Below are 12,713 nucleotides of genomic sequence, written 5' to 3'. Positions count from 1 at the left end.
CCTGGAAACACCCCACATCCCGCGAAGCAACAAAGCCCATGCGCCACAACTACTGAGCCCGCGCTCTAGAGCCCACAAGCTACAACAACTGAGCCCATGCGCCACAACGACTGAAGCCCGTGCGCCTAGAGCCCGTGCTCCACAACAAGAGAAGCCACTGCAATGAGAAGCCCATGCACCACAACGAACAGTAGCCCCCACTTGCTGCAACTAGAGAAAGCCCGCACACAGCAACTAAGACCCAACGCAGCCAAAAATAAATTAATTAAATATATATTTTTTAAATCTCAGAAATACTGTAACAGAAGTACATGCTATAAAGTAACTAACTCTAGGAAGCAAGAAAAATACTACAGATGCTAACTTTTAAGCTGGTCCTAAAAAAGAATTTATTCAGCAGTAGAGAGGGGTGTTTAAGAAAAAGACAAAGTGTGTTAAGAAAAAGAAAAGTGCAGCAAAGGACAAGAATTCACATCACACAAGGAATTTCTACATCACTGGAACAAACAAGGCTCAGGGACAGAGAGTGAGGACAGGAGTCAGAGAGGAAGCAAGATGGTCTTCTGCCATATTAAGGCATTCAGGGTTGCCTTAACCTACGGGCAGCCTATGGGTTCTGAGGAATTCCTGAAGCGCCTGCCTGCAGGAGCCTGTCCTAGGCAGATACTGGCTACTGGGAGTCACAGCTTTCCCTGAGGTCGCCAAGCCTCTGTGGCTTCCTCTTGCCTGGAGACAGGAGTGAGGTCACTGGGTAGGGAGAGGAGTGGACATCAGCTGTACACCACCCTCAGGGTCCTCTTGGTACCCAGCAGATATTGAATGACTTCAGATAATTTTAAAATGAAAAGGAAACCAACAGAGCAGTCTCACTTCCCATCAACTATCAGAATCCCTTCTACACACCTTGATAAATGGTTACACACTGGACCACAGCTACGATGTCTGCCCTGTGTCTTCATTTCCCCAGAACACTTGCTACAGTTCTTCTAGCCAGGCATCATTAAAATCCTTTCTAAAATCTTCTCCAGCATGGGTCCCCCTTAGAATGTAGCCCACTTGGCCAGAGCTGGGCACAAAGAGCCCGCACGCCCTCCACCCACAGCAGAGCGCTGTAAGTAAGCACATGAGGGTTTTCAAGTGAACAAGGTAGCTCTTGGTTGCACTGACCCTTACAGAAGCACAGGACCTGGATCATACTAAATCTGTGGTCAAAAAAAATACGTGTCCTTATTCATTTGAACTGTTCTCATAAGCACCATTCACCTCTCCTTCAAATTACGTATCACAATTATAAGATAACGTTTATTTGTGGGATTATCGTAGGAATGTCTGCATCTCCCCAGCCCATGAACTAAGGAACCTGAATGCAGGTACAAAACTGGTTTTTGGTGCTTTGCTTTTTATTTCCTTTGTATTACCATTGTATCGTGAGGTCTTAGCATAGTACCTATTCCAAAGGAAGGGTTCAGTAAATGTTAGATGAAGAATTAGATGTAGACAAAATATTACATGAGGCAAGTTATGGTCAGTGTGATAGGAGTGTTAAATCAACATTCCATGGAAGCCCAGTGGAGATTCTTTCAACTTCCTCTATGAATGAAAGTAATCATGGAGGAAAAAAAGGCATCAAAGGGCATCCAAGCTGATTTCTTAATGGTGTTTCAACTAAATATTGAAAATAAGGAAAATATTTGGGCAAGAAAACAACCAATGAAAACTATGTTTTTAAAGAACAGTTATTTATATGGGAAGTAATAAACAGGACACAAAACAGTATGTGCCCACCCCCGCCACACACACACACCTAAAAGGAAATAGTTTAAATGTTAATAGTAGCTACTGCTGGGTTGTGGGATTACTGGTGATCTTTATTTTCTTCTTTACACTTTATTGTAGTTGCCATATTTTCTATAATTAAGATCTTCATCATCTGGGGGGAAATATCTAGATTTTTTTAACTCATTAGGATGAAAGTGCTAAAACATTTTAAGTCTTCAGGCTTTATCGCAAAAGGTTTGTGGACTCTTTTTTTCTATGTCGTACTTTATGGGAACATTGTAAAGCAGAAGGAATGCTGGATAAGAAATTTCAGTCCCCAAGAAATATTACAAATAATCCCTCCACAACCCCCAGATTGTTCTAATCTACTTTTTTGAGTCTTAACAATTAGTGTCAAAGGACTTATTGGACTTATATTTACAGGTAATACTAAAAACCAGAAGCTAGCATCAGTGACCACACGGGTCCGCAGAACATCAATTCCCTTCCACCTCAGTTGGGCCCTTCGAACAATGAACTACATGCGTCAACACCACCACACTGCACATCAAACTGAGGGACAGAAGGGCTTCTGATAACAGATCTCAGTTAAACATTCAGAACATAAACAAAAGCCCCTATTTGAATTAATAGATACCTTCATCTATGGTTAACAAGTTAAGAAGAATGCCACAAAATACTGTTCTTTACTAAATAAAAGAAGGAAAGTACACTAAGTATTCTGAAACATGAGGTGTCTAGCTTATGCCCTGCCATCTACTGGAAATCTGAAATGGGAGTTTAAAAGTACCCTTCTGTATGTAAGGCTACATAAAACAGTGATGGTAAAAACTACCACTTTAAATAGACGTCAGACCTCCCACAAATAGTACTATCTTAAAAGCAGTCCAAATAGAAGTAAAAGGTTCTATGAGCAATGGTCATTAATCATGCCTCTTCCTTATTCAAAGAATGGCAAAAGGGAAACAAATTATGAAGAAGTGCACAGTTTCCAGATGGTTTAAACCCATACACAGCCCACTCAGAAAGACCCCTTGTACAACCCATCTCTTTCTGTGCACTGACAGCCTCTAAGCTCTGGCCTACTTGGCCCTCTTCTTTCCAACTTGGTAAAAAATATATATATATATGACGCCCCATGATTACTGATTCAAGAAAGCTCTTCAATGAGAAATTAAAATCCTGGCTGAAATGTAGGTAGTACCAGGGAGACGCTGATGTGAAACAGATGGGTCTGGGCAGCTGCAAGGTCCTAAAGCGCCCCAGGGGATTCTGATGTTCATCCAGGACTTGGTGCCGGCTGCTGTCCCAGATCCTCAGTCACCTGCCATCCACGCACTCGAGTGCCATCAGGAGTCCACTACCTTCTGCACGGAGGACTTCCAGGTTCCCCACCCATTCAGGTTCTAAGTCATCCTACTAGGAAAGAAAAGCAGCTATGACTCTGCAGGCCACCAAAGTGCCTCTGGAGTCTGCATGGCGGCACAGAAAGGGTAAGCTTCAGTCACTTTAAAAGTCCACTTACGTGAATTCACAGCATTCCCCAGGCTATGAAAAGAGAAGGGAAAGTATGTGTAGGAGCTACCTACTCTCAAATCCTTCGTGTATAGGGTAGAGAATGACATTCATGTGGTTTTGTACAAAAGTCCTTGTGAATCATCTCCCAAATATGCAAGATAAATTAGAATTCACTTCTTTGCTCGCAGGTTGGGTCAATTAAAATCGAGGCAGTGGATTTTGCTGTGACAAAGACCTGCAAAGACATTTTTTTTTACTGAATAACTTTGGCATTACTTTTTTCAAATTCATGGTACATTATCTTAAATTGAGTAACAGTGAACAAAATGTTTTGCAAATATCTTTTGACTCTGGGAAAAGCTTTATGTATTTCAGGCCTGTCTTTTTCTCAAGAAATGCCATTTTCTGCAAACTAGAATTATTTCTCACAAATTCAAATATCTGAACACTTTGTATAAAGTATGTACTGTGCACTGATACCTCATTAACACACTTTGCTCTGCACAGTAGGATCTGGGTCCAAAAGTGATCAGCGTTGGCCTCTCTCCAAAAGGATGCTGAAATGCAAAGTTTCCATAAAATCATACTGATACTCTAGAAATTAACTTCAATTCCTCTTCATCATTTTAACCATAACAAATTGAATCATACCAAAAGTATCTGCTTTAGGGTTTTATTTCAATGTTAAGCACAATAAAACCAACCATTTTACGGCTCGAGCAACAAGAAAACCGCTAATTCCAATAACTTAAGCACGGGAGGGTTATTATGCTGGTTAAGTCTCTTTTCCTCTGTGTAAGAGATAAGACACTTCTCCACGCACTAGAACAGCAAATCATGACCCATTCCTACTACAGAATAATGTCTGTAGAGGGAAAATGGTTATATACTAAGGGATCATTTCAAACATATGTACACACACCTTGTCATAAACACTCTTTTTACTCACCAAATTTTTATGTGCCTCTGTAATTCAGAAGGTCCTGACATCCAGAGAAGCCACACATGCAACCTTCTCAGCTTTGTACCCACACGTCTTTGATTACTGAATTAAAAACAAATTTTAAGTGTGGCCTTTAATAACTTTTTTTTAATTTTATCGAAGTATAGTTGATCTACAATGTTGTGTTAATTTCTGCTGTACAGCAAAGTAATTCAGTTATATATACATATATTCTTTTCCATTATGGCTTATCCCAGGATTCTGAATATAGTTCCCTGAGCTATACAGTAGGACCTTGTTGTTTATCCATTCAATATATAATAGTTTGCATCTGCTAATCCCAAACTCCCAATCACTACTTTTAAATAGCTCTGTACTAACAACATTCATTCAGTCTAACTTTTAGTATCTATCCATATTGAGAACCAACTAGTGTTCATAGGAGGATGAGCATACCTAAAACAAACCCATGGGAAGGTACAGAGTAGCGAGGAGAAAGCACCGAAATAGGACTCAAAAGACCCGAGTATGAATCTTGGTTAAGCCACACACTCATTCAACCTCACCTCAGGTAGGTCACCTTTAAATTAAAGACAGTAAAACCTGACCTATCTGAACAATGCTGTTGAAGGTACGTATCAACGAGACAACACATTTGCAAATGATTTTTTTAATCTAATAAGGATCATTCAGCTGCTGGTCTAGTAAGAAACTGCTAAGACACCCCAAAATAAGTAAAATAGTGTTCCTCCGCTGACGCATCTTTGAAGTTTTACCATTTCCTTCCTCCTTCCCTCTCTCCCTTCCTTTCTTCATTTAACTGATATTTACCGTGCTTCTACCATATACCAGGTATAGTTCAGACCTGCACTGTCCAATACGGCAGGCAGTAGTCACATGTGGCTACTGAACATTCAAAACAGTTCTAGTTCAAATTAATACGTGCTGTAAGCATGAAACAGACACTAGATCTTGAAGACTCTGTGATTAAAAGAATGTAAAATAGCTCAATTTTTTATGTTGATTACATGTTAAGATGATAATATTTTGGATATTCACGTTAAATACATTATTAAAATTAATTCCATCTCTATTAGCCACAAAAAGGAACAAAACTGGGTCATTTGTAGAGACATGGATGGACCTAGAGATTGTCATACAGAGTGAAGTTAAGTCAGAAAGAGAAAAACAAATATCATGGATTAATGCATATATGTGAAATCTAGAAAAATGGTACAGATGAACCGGTTTGCAAGGCAGAAATAGAGACACAGATGTAGAGAACAAACGTATGGACACCAAGGAGGGAAAGCGGCAGGGGTGGGTGGTGGTGGTGGTGGTGGTGTGATGAATTGGGAGATTGGGATTGACATGTATACACTGATGTGTATAAAATAGATAACTAATAAGAACCTGCTGTATAAAACATGAATAAATAAAATAAAATTCAAAAAAAATTAATTCCATCTCTTTCTTTTAGTGTGGCAATTAGGAAATTTAAATGTATGGGGACTCACATTATATTTCTATTTGACAGCACTATTCTAGAGTCCGCGGATATATTAGGGAAAAAGACCATTGTCCCTAACCTCATGGAGCTTATGTTTAAACAGCTATAGCCCTAAAATCTTCAGTAATCAGCAGAAAAGGAAAACTTTTGCACAGAAAGACTCTGGGATAGAGGCCACATGCACGAGAGAGAGACACACCTTCCCTTTAGCCTTTCCTTCTACCAAAGGTAGGGCCTCTGGTCCCCAGAATAATCAGTCAGTAAAATGGGAAGCTATGACCTTTACCGTCTCGGGGAAGCCTGTCCCTTCCCTTCTGAGATGCTTCTGAGAACATGACCGCTTTTAATCCGACCTTAGTGAGGGAGAAAAGCTTTCAACCTCGGGCATCGGCAGTTTCAAGGCATCATTTTTAGTACTCCGGGTTGTGCCTCCAAAGTACTGCAAAAGGTTTCCAATTGTTGGAAGATGTTTCTTAACAAAGAGCCCCTCTCTCTGGATGCCAACGCCCTGCTTTATTATGAGAGTTCTTTAGCACGTTCCTCTCCACAGGTCCAATTAACCCTGCCTCTCCTCAATAACTTTAGCTCCCCACATCACAGGCAGAGTGCTGCTAGATGAAGAGCAAGAAGCTCAATTCAACAACACAAGTCCATGACAGCAAAGCTGGAAGTCTCTACTGCTCTAAGGAGACTGGCAAAGGAAACTCAAGTCAGGCTGACTACCTGCCCGTTAAATGTAAAGTTCCTTGTTTTAAGATTTTAAAGAATTTCTGGAGTATAAGTTTAATTTAGACCAAATGGATCTGTCCTCCAACAGCAATTTTCCTACCAAAAAGGTACCTGGAACATTTGAATTTCCTATTCCACATGTTAGGAACTTACCTTAACTTCAAACCACAATACGGCCAATGTTTTGCTTTTGCCCATACATCTTTCTGGCAGACTGTAAAGAAAACCAGGGCTTTCAAGAGATTCTGTACACTGTAAAATGCTCTACTGGGTACAGCAGGAAGCCGAGGGGCTCACGTTTCACAGCTGACAGTGTTATTTCCCATCTGACCCCATGTGTGTCCTCAACTCATGCTGCTCTTTCAGCCGCCGTGCCCTGTCCCCTCGGCCAACTTAAATGTTACACCTCCGGAAGGGCCAAGCCCAAAGCCCAGCCCACACAGAAATCATCCCCAGTAACCCCAAATCCAAAATAATCTCTCACCTTCATTTTCACAGAAACCCAATCAACCAAAGTATTATCTCATATATTCCTTTCTCTCTTTTCTAGGTATTTCTAACACCTGTAACTCAGAAGAAGAGTGATGAAAAAAAGTCAGCATGACATCTGAAAATGTTATCACCCTCCCTTTCAATCAGTCATTTATCTGAGCTTTATTCAACAACAAAGATGAGCCTAACATCAGGGATACAAAAAGGACAGTAGTCCCAATCCTCAAGGAAGTAAGCCTAGCTGAGGAAAAAAAAAGTAAATGAAGAACGCTGTATTAAAGGTGCAAACAAACAGCTTGGGAGTCACAGGAGGGCTCTTCTTCCTGAATGATTGAGAAAAGCCTCACAGAAATGGTACTATATGAGCAAAGAATCGAAAAATGAGTAGGAATTGACTGGGTAAAGTGGGAACGGCACGTCAAAGGCATTAAAGCACAGAATATTAAAAGAAATGACAGAACCACTGAGAAAAAAATAATACCTTCCAATATATTAAATGATTCATGTGGGCGTTCAAGGCTCTACATAAACAGACCCCAGTCCCCTTCTGCTACATTTCTCACAGTATAACACAGCAAGGAAGGGTGGGCTCTCCAGAACTAGTCTGGGGTCAAATTCTACTAACTGCGTCGCCTTACCCAAGTTTCTAAACCTATCTATAACTCAGTTTCTCCATCTGTAAAATGGGGATGACAATAGTACCTTCCTCCTAGGGTTATCATGTTATTGTTTAGAGGAAATGAATTAAAACAAGTAATTATCACAAATTAGGCATTCAATAAATGCTAGTATTATTATATTATTATTACCATTTCTATTATTATTATTATTATTTACTTTTCCATGTTAGACACTGTAGCAAATCTGAGATTCCTATCCTCAACACTTGCCCATGCCTCAAACTAAAGAATTCTTCATATGTCCCAATCCCACCTAGCAAGACACTGCTTAAATATCATGGCCTACATGAAGTTTAACTGAGCCTGCTCCCCTCACTCACTGGAGAAATAAGTGTCTCTCTCTCCCTCCTCTGAACTCCCACAGTATTTTGACGGCCTCTCTTGGGGCATTCATCACTCTATCACCATGGTGCCCATGCCTGATTCCCCTACAAGGCTATAGCTCTTTAAGAACCCATACTGCATCTCACTGATCCTCATCTTCCCCAGAGAAATGACACAGTCCTTTTCACATCTGGGCACTCAATGTTTGCTGTCGAACAAATTAAAATACTCTCCCCTTTAATTAAGTCAAGAAAGGACAAAAGCTTTTGAAACTGCTAAAACATCTACCAAGTTATTCTTCCTAATAAAAACCCTCACCCAGAGAGAAACCTGATGCAATTCTACACAGCTCCTTTGTTAGTGAATCCTAAAGAAAAGTCAATAAAGATGGCATTCTTAGAGTGACTGACAACACAATTGCGTCACCTTTAGACTGCTGCTGTGTAAACAAATCTCTCTCCTTTCTTCATTCTCTGAACAAGTTCTAACGTAAATTTGTTTAAGCCATTGCTTTTCTGTTACATGTTGACAAAAGGTGGGACAAAGTCTCCAGAGCAATGTCATTTTCATTGATTATCCAGATTCTAAAGCCTATTCTGCCTGGATTTTGCTGCTTTCTTCCACCCATGCAAAGGAAGGTTAGCCTGGAACCGCCCAGAACCCTTGGCTTACACAATAACAGTGTCAGAATACTATGCACAACTCTTATCTCTGGTGTCCCTTAACTCCAGTGACAGTCCCCTGGAAGACAGAACCACCACTCTCCTCCAACAACCCACCTAACTCAAAAACATAATTATTGCTGTTACTTGACTAAAATCCCAAAGTTTAATTAACAGAAAAATGTTAACTAGGATGGGCTTCCTCTTAGAAAAGGAACATTCTGACATTCAAGGACATTCAAGCAACTGAAAGACAGTCTTCAATGACTATGCTTTTCTTTTTTCATTTACTTTGACTTTTCCAAAAGAAGAGCCTTAAACAATTAGGATTAACAAAACAACAAAAAAAGGAGAAAAGAGAATAAAACAGAACTCAAATAGTACTGGCTGGTCTTTAAAATACGTATGCAATTATTTTCCACAGTAAAACACTGGATATCATGGATTCAAAAAGAAGGAATTAGGCACAGGAGAGAAGTGAGGTGGCCATTCCAGAAATCCATTCACAGAGACGAGGGTACCAAGAATGACCAACCTGAGAGCACACACAAAGTCCATCAGAAATCCATAAAATCACATGGCCAACAAAGTACCAAAGTAACTCTGTTTAATTCAATAGTAATGCTACTTTATAACAAAGGTTATTCTGAATGATTCTAGGACCAAAAAGGTCATAAGCAAAGGCAAAGCACTAGAAAGCTTTTAAAACCAGTATCTACATGACTTTTCAAGCAGTAAAGCTATTTACACCTTATGTCAACAAATATAAAAAGCTCATAGCTATATGACTACATTTTCTACTTAACAAAAAAAACTATTTCTAATGTATTGATCACCATGATCCCAAAATTGTCAAAATCACTATAAATTTACCATTTCCTCTATAATCTAGCTGCTTCTAAATACACTACACAAGAGTGCTTGCGGCGGGGGGGTGGCACGGGGGTGGTCCAAACTCATTAAATGGATGGATGCTTTATACTTTGTCCAAAGGCCAACTGCACTATAGAAACAGCCAATTATTAACATTCCTTTTTTTTTGTCCCAGTTCTCCTAATTAAGACTGGGAAAACTTCCATTTTTTTCTCACACGTGAAACATGCCCAAAGAGGCTTGCTTACATGAGCAGCATATAAGTATTGCTAAGCCACTAGTACTTACATCTTTGGTCCTCAAGTGCCATAGATCTTATGTTCAAGTATGACCATAACCACAGAAATATGATGATGACTAAGAGATCAGAGGAAACTTGCACAAGCCTCTTGAGGAAACTTGCACAAGCCTCTTAGAAAGCCTCTTCCACCAGAAGGCAGACAGCAGAAGCAATAAGAACTACAATCCTGCAGCCTGTGGAACAAAAAACCACATTCACAGAAACATAGACAAGATGAAAAGGCAGAGGGCTATGCACCAGATGAAGGAACAAGATAAAACCCCAGAAAAACAACTAAATGAAGTGGAGATAGGCAACCTTCCAGAAAAAGAATACAGCATAATGATAGTGAAGATGATACAGGACCTCGGAAAAAGAATGGAGGCAAAGATCGAGAAGATGCGATAAATGTTTAACAAAGACCTAGAAGAATTAAAGAACAAAAAACCAGAGATGAACAATACAATAACTGAAATGAAAACTGCACTAAAAGGAATCAATAGCAGAATAACTGAGGCAGAAGAACGGATAAGTGACCTACCTGGAAGACATAATGGTGGATTTCACTGCTGCAGAACAGAATAAAGGAAACAGAATGAAAAGAAATGAAGACAGCCTAAGAGACCTCTGGGACAACATTAAACGCAACAACATTCGCATTATAGGGGTCCCAAAGGAGAAGAGAGAGAGAAAAGACCAGAGAAAATATTTGAAGAGATTATAGTCGAAAACTTGCCTAACATGGGAAAGGAAATGGCTACCCAAGTCCAGGAAGCACAGAGAGTCCCATACAGGATAAACCCAAGGAGAAACACGCCGAGACACATAGTAATCAAATTGGCAAAAATTAAATACAAAGAAAAATTATTGAAAAAAGCAAGGGAAAAATGACAAATAACATACAAGGGAACTCCCATAAGGTTAACAGCTGATTTCTCAGCAGAAACTCTACAAGCCAGAAGGGAGTGGCATGATACACTTAAAGGGTTGAAAGGGAAGAACCTACAACCAAGATTACTCTACCTGGCAAAGAACTCATTCAGATTCAATGGAGAAATCAAAAGTTTTACAGACAAGCAAAAGCTAAGAGAATTCAGCACCACCAAACCAGCTCTACAACAAATGCTAAAGGAACTTCTCTAAGTGGGAAACACAAGAGAAGAAAAGTACCTACAAAAACAAACCCAAAACAATTAAGAAAATGGTCAAAGGAACATACATATCGATAATTACCTTAAATGTGAATGGATTAAAAGACACAGGCTTGGTCTTTTTTTCCCACAGGCTTGCTGAATGGATACAAAAATAAGACTCATATATATGCTGTCTACAAGAGAATTACAGGGGAAAAATGTGAAACACACAAACACGTGGAGACTAAACAATATGTTACTAAATAACCAAGAGATCACTGAAGAAATCAAAGAGGAAATCAAAAAATACCTAGAGACAAATGAAAATGAAAGCACGCATACAGACTGAAAGTGAGGGGATGGAAAAAGATATTCCATGCAAATGGAAATCAAAAGAAAGCTGGAGTAGCAATACTCATTTCAGATAAAAAAGACTTTAAAATAAAGAATGTTAAAAGGGACAAAGAAGACATGACATAATGATCAAGGGATCAATCCACGAAGAAGATGTAACCATTATAAATATATATGCACCCAACATAGGAGCACCTCAATGCATAAGGCAACTGCTAACAGCTATAAAAGAGGAAATCGACAGTAACACAACAATAGTAGGGGACTTTAACACCAATGGACAGATTATCCAAAATGAAAATAAATAAGGAAACAGAAGCTTTAAATGACACAATAGACCAGATAGATTTAATTGATATTTATAGGACATTCCATCCAAAGACAGCAGATTACACTTTCTTCTCAAGTGTGCACAGAACATTCCCCAGGATAGATCACACCTTGGCTCACAAATCAAGCCTCAGTAAATTTAAGAAAACTGAAATCATATCAAGCATCTTTTCTGACCACAGCACTATGAGATTAGAAATCAATTACAGGGGAAAAATGTGAAACACACAAACACGTGGAGACTAAACAATATGTTACTAAATAACCAAGAGATCACTGAAGAAATCAAAGAGGAAATCAAAAAATAACTAGAGACAATGACAATGAGAACATGATGATCCAAAACCTATGGGAGGCAGCAAAAGCAGTTCTAAGAGGGAAGTTTATAGCTATACAAGCCTACCTCAAGAAACAAGAAAAATCTCAAATAAACAATAGAAACTTACACCTAAAGGAACTAGAGAAAGAAGAACCAACAAAACCCAAAGGTAGCAGAAGGAAAGAAATCATAAAGATCAGAGCAGAAATAAATGAAATAGAAACAAAACACTAGCAAAGATCAATAAACCTAAAAGCTGGTTCTTTGAGAAGAGCCAGACTCATCAAGAAAAAGAGGGAGAGGACTCAAATGAATAAAATTAGAAATGAAAAAGGAGAAGTCACAACTGCAGAAATACAAAGCACCCTAAGAGACTACTACAAGCAACTCTATGCCAATAAAATGGACAACCTGGAAGAAATGGACAGATTTTTAAAAAGGTATAACCTTCCAAGACTGAACCAGGAAGAAGTAGAAAATATGAACAGACCAATCACAAGTAATGAAATTGAAACTGTGATTTAAAATCTTCCAACAAACAAAAGTCCAGGACCAGATAGCTTCACAAGTGAATTTATCAAACATTTAGAGAAGAGCTAACACACATCCTTCTCAAACTCTTCCAAAACACTGCACAGGAAGGAACACTCCCAAACTCATTCTTGAGGCCACCATCACCCTGATACCAAAACCAGACAAAGATACTACAAAAAAAAGAAAATTACAGACTAATATCACTGATGAATATAGATGCAAAAATCCTCAACAAACTACTAGCAAACAGAAT

At 39.1% G+C, this 12,713-nt stretch overlaps 1 protein-coding gene across 3 annotated transcripts in view; it reads right to left on the bottom strand.

Annotated features, from left to right (window-relative positions):
- The window catches only part of SIPA1L1 (signal induced proliferation associated 1 like 1), a 390,980-nt gene that overhangs the window by 324,328 nt on the left and 53,939 nt on the right, over window positions 1-12,713 (bottom strand). For all 3 annotated transcript variants that reach the window (XM_055088568.1, XM_055088569.1, XM_055088570.1), the window contains 3 exons: window positions 4,247-4,342; window positions 3,778-3,854; window positions 2,984-3,532 (listed from right to left, as the gene is read on the bottom strand). The gene's annotated coding sequence lies outside the window, so the exon portion shown is untranslated. The remainder of the gene's footprint in view (window positions 1-2,983; window positions 3,533-3,777; window positions 3,855-4,246; window positions 4,343-12,713) is intronic.

Source organism: Physeter macrocephalus, chromosome 11 (assembly GCF_002837175.3).
Source record: "Physeter macrocephalus isolate SW-GA chromosome 11, ASM283717v5, whole genome shotgun sequence".
Classification (NCBI taxonomy): domain Eukaryota; kingdom Metazoa; phylum Chordata; class Mammalia; order Artiodactyla; family Physeteridae; genus Physeter; species Physeter macrocephalus.
This window is presented reverse-complemented; position numbering and strand designations above follow the sequence as displayed.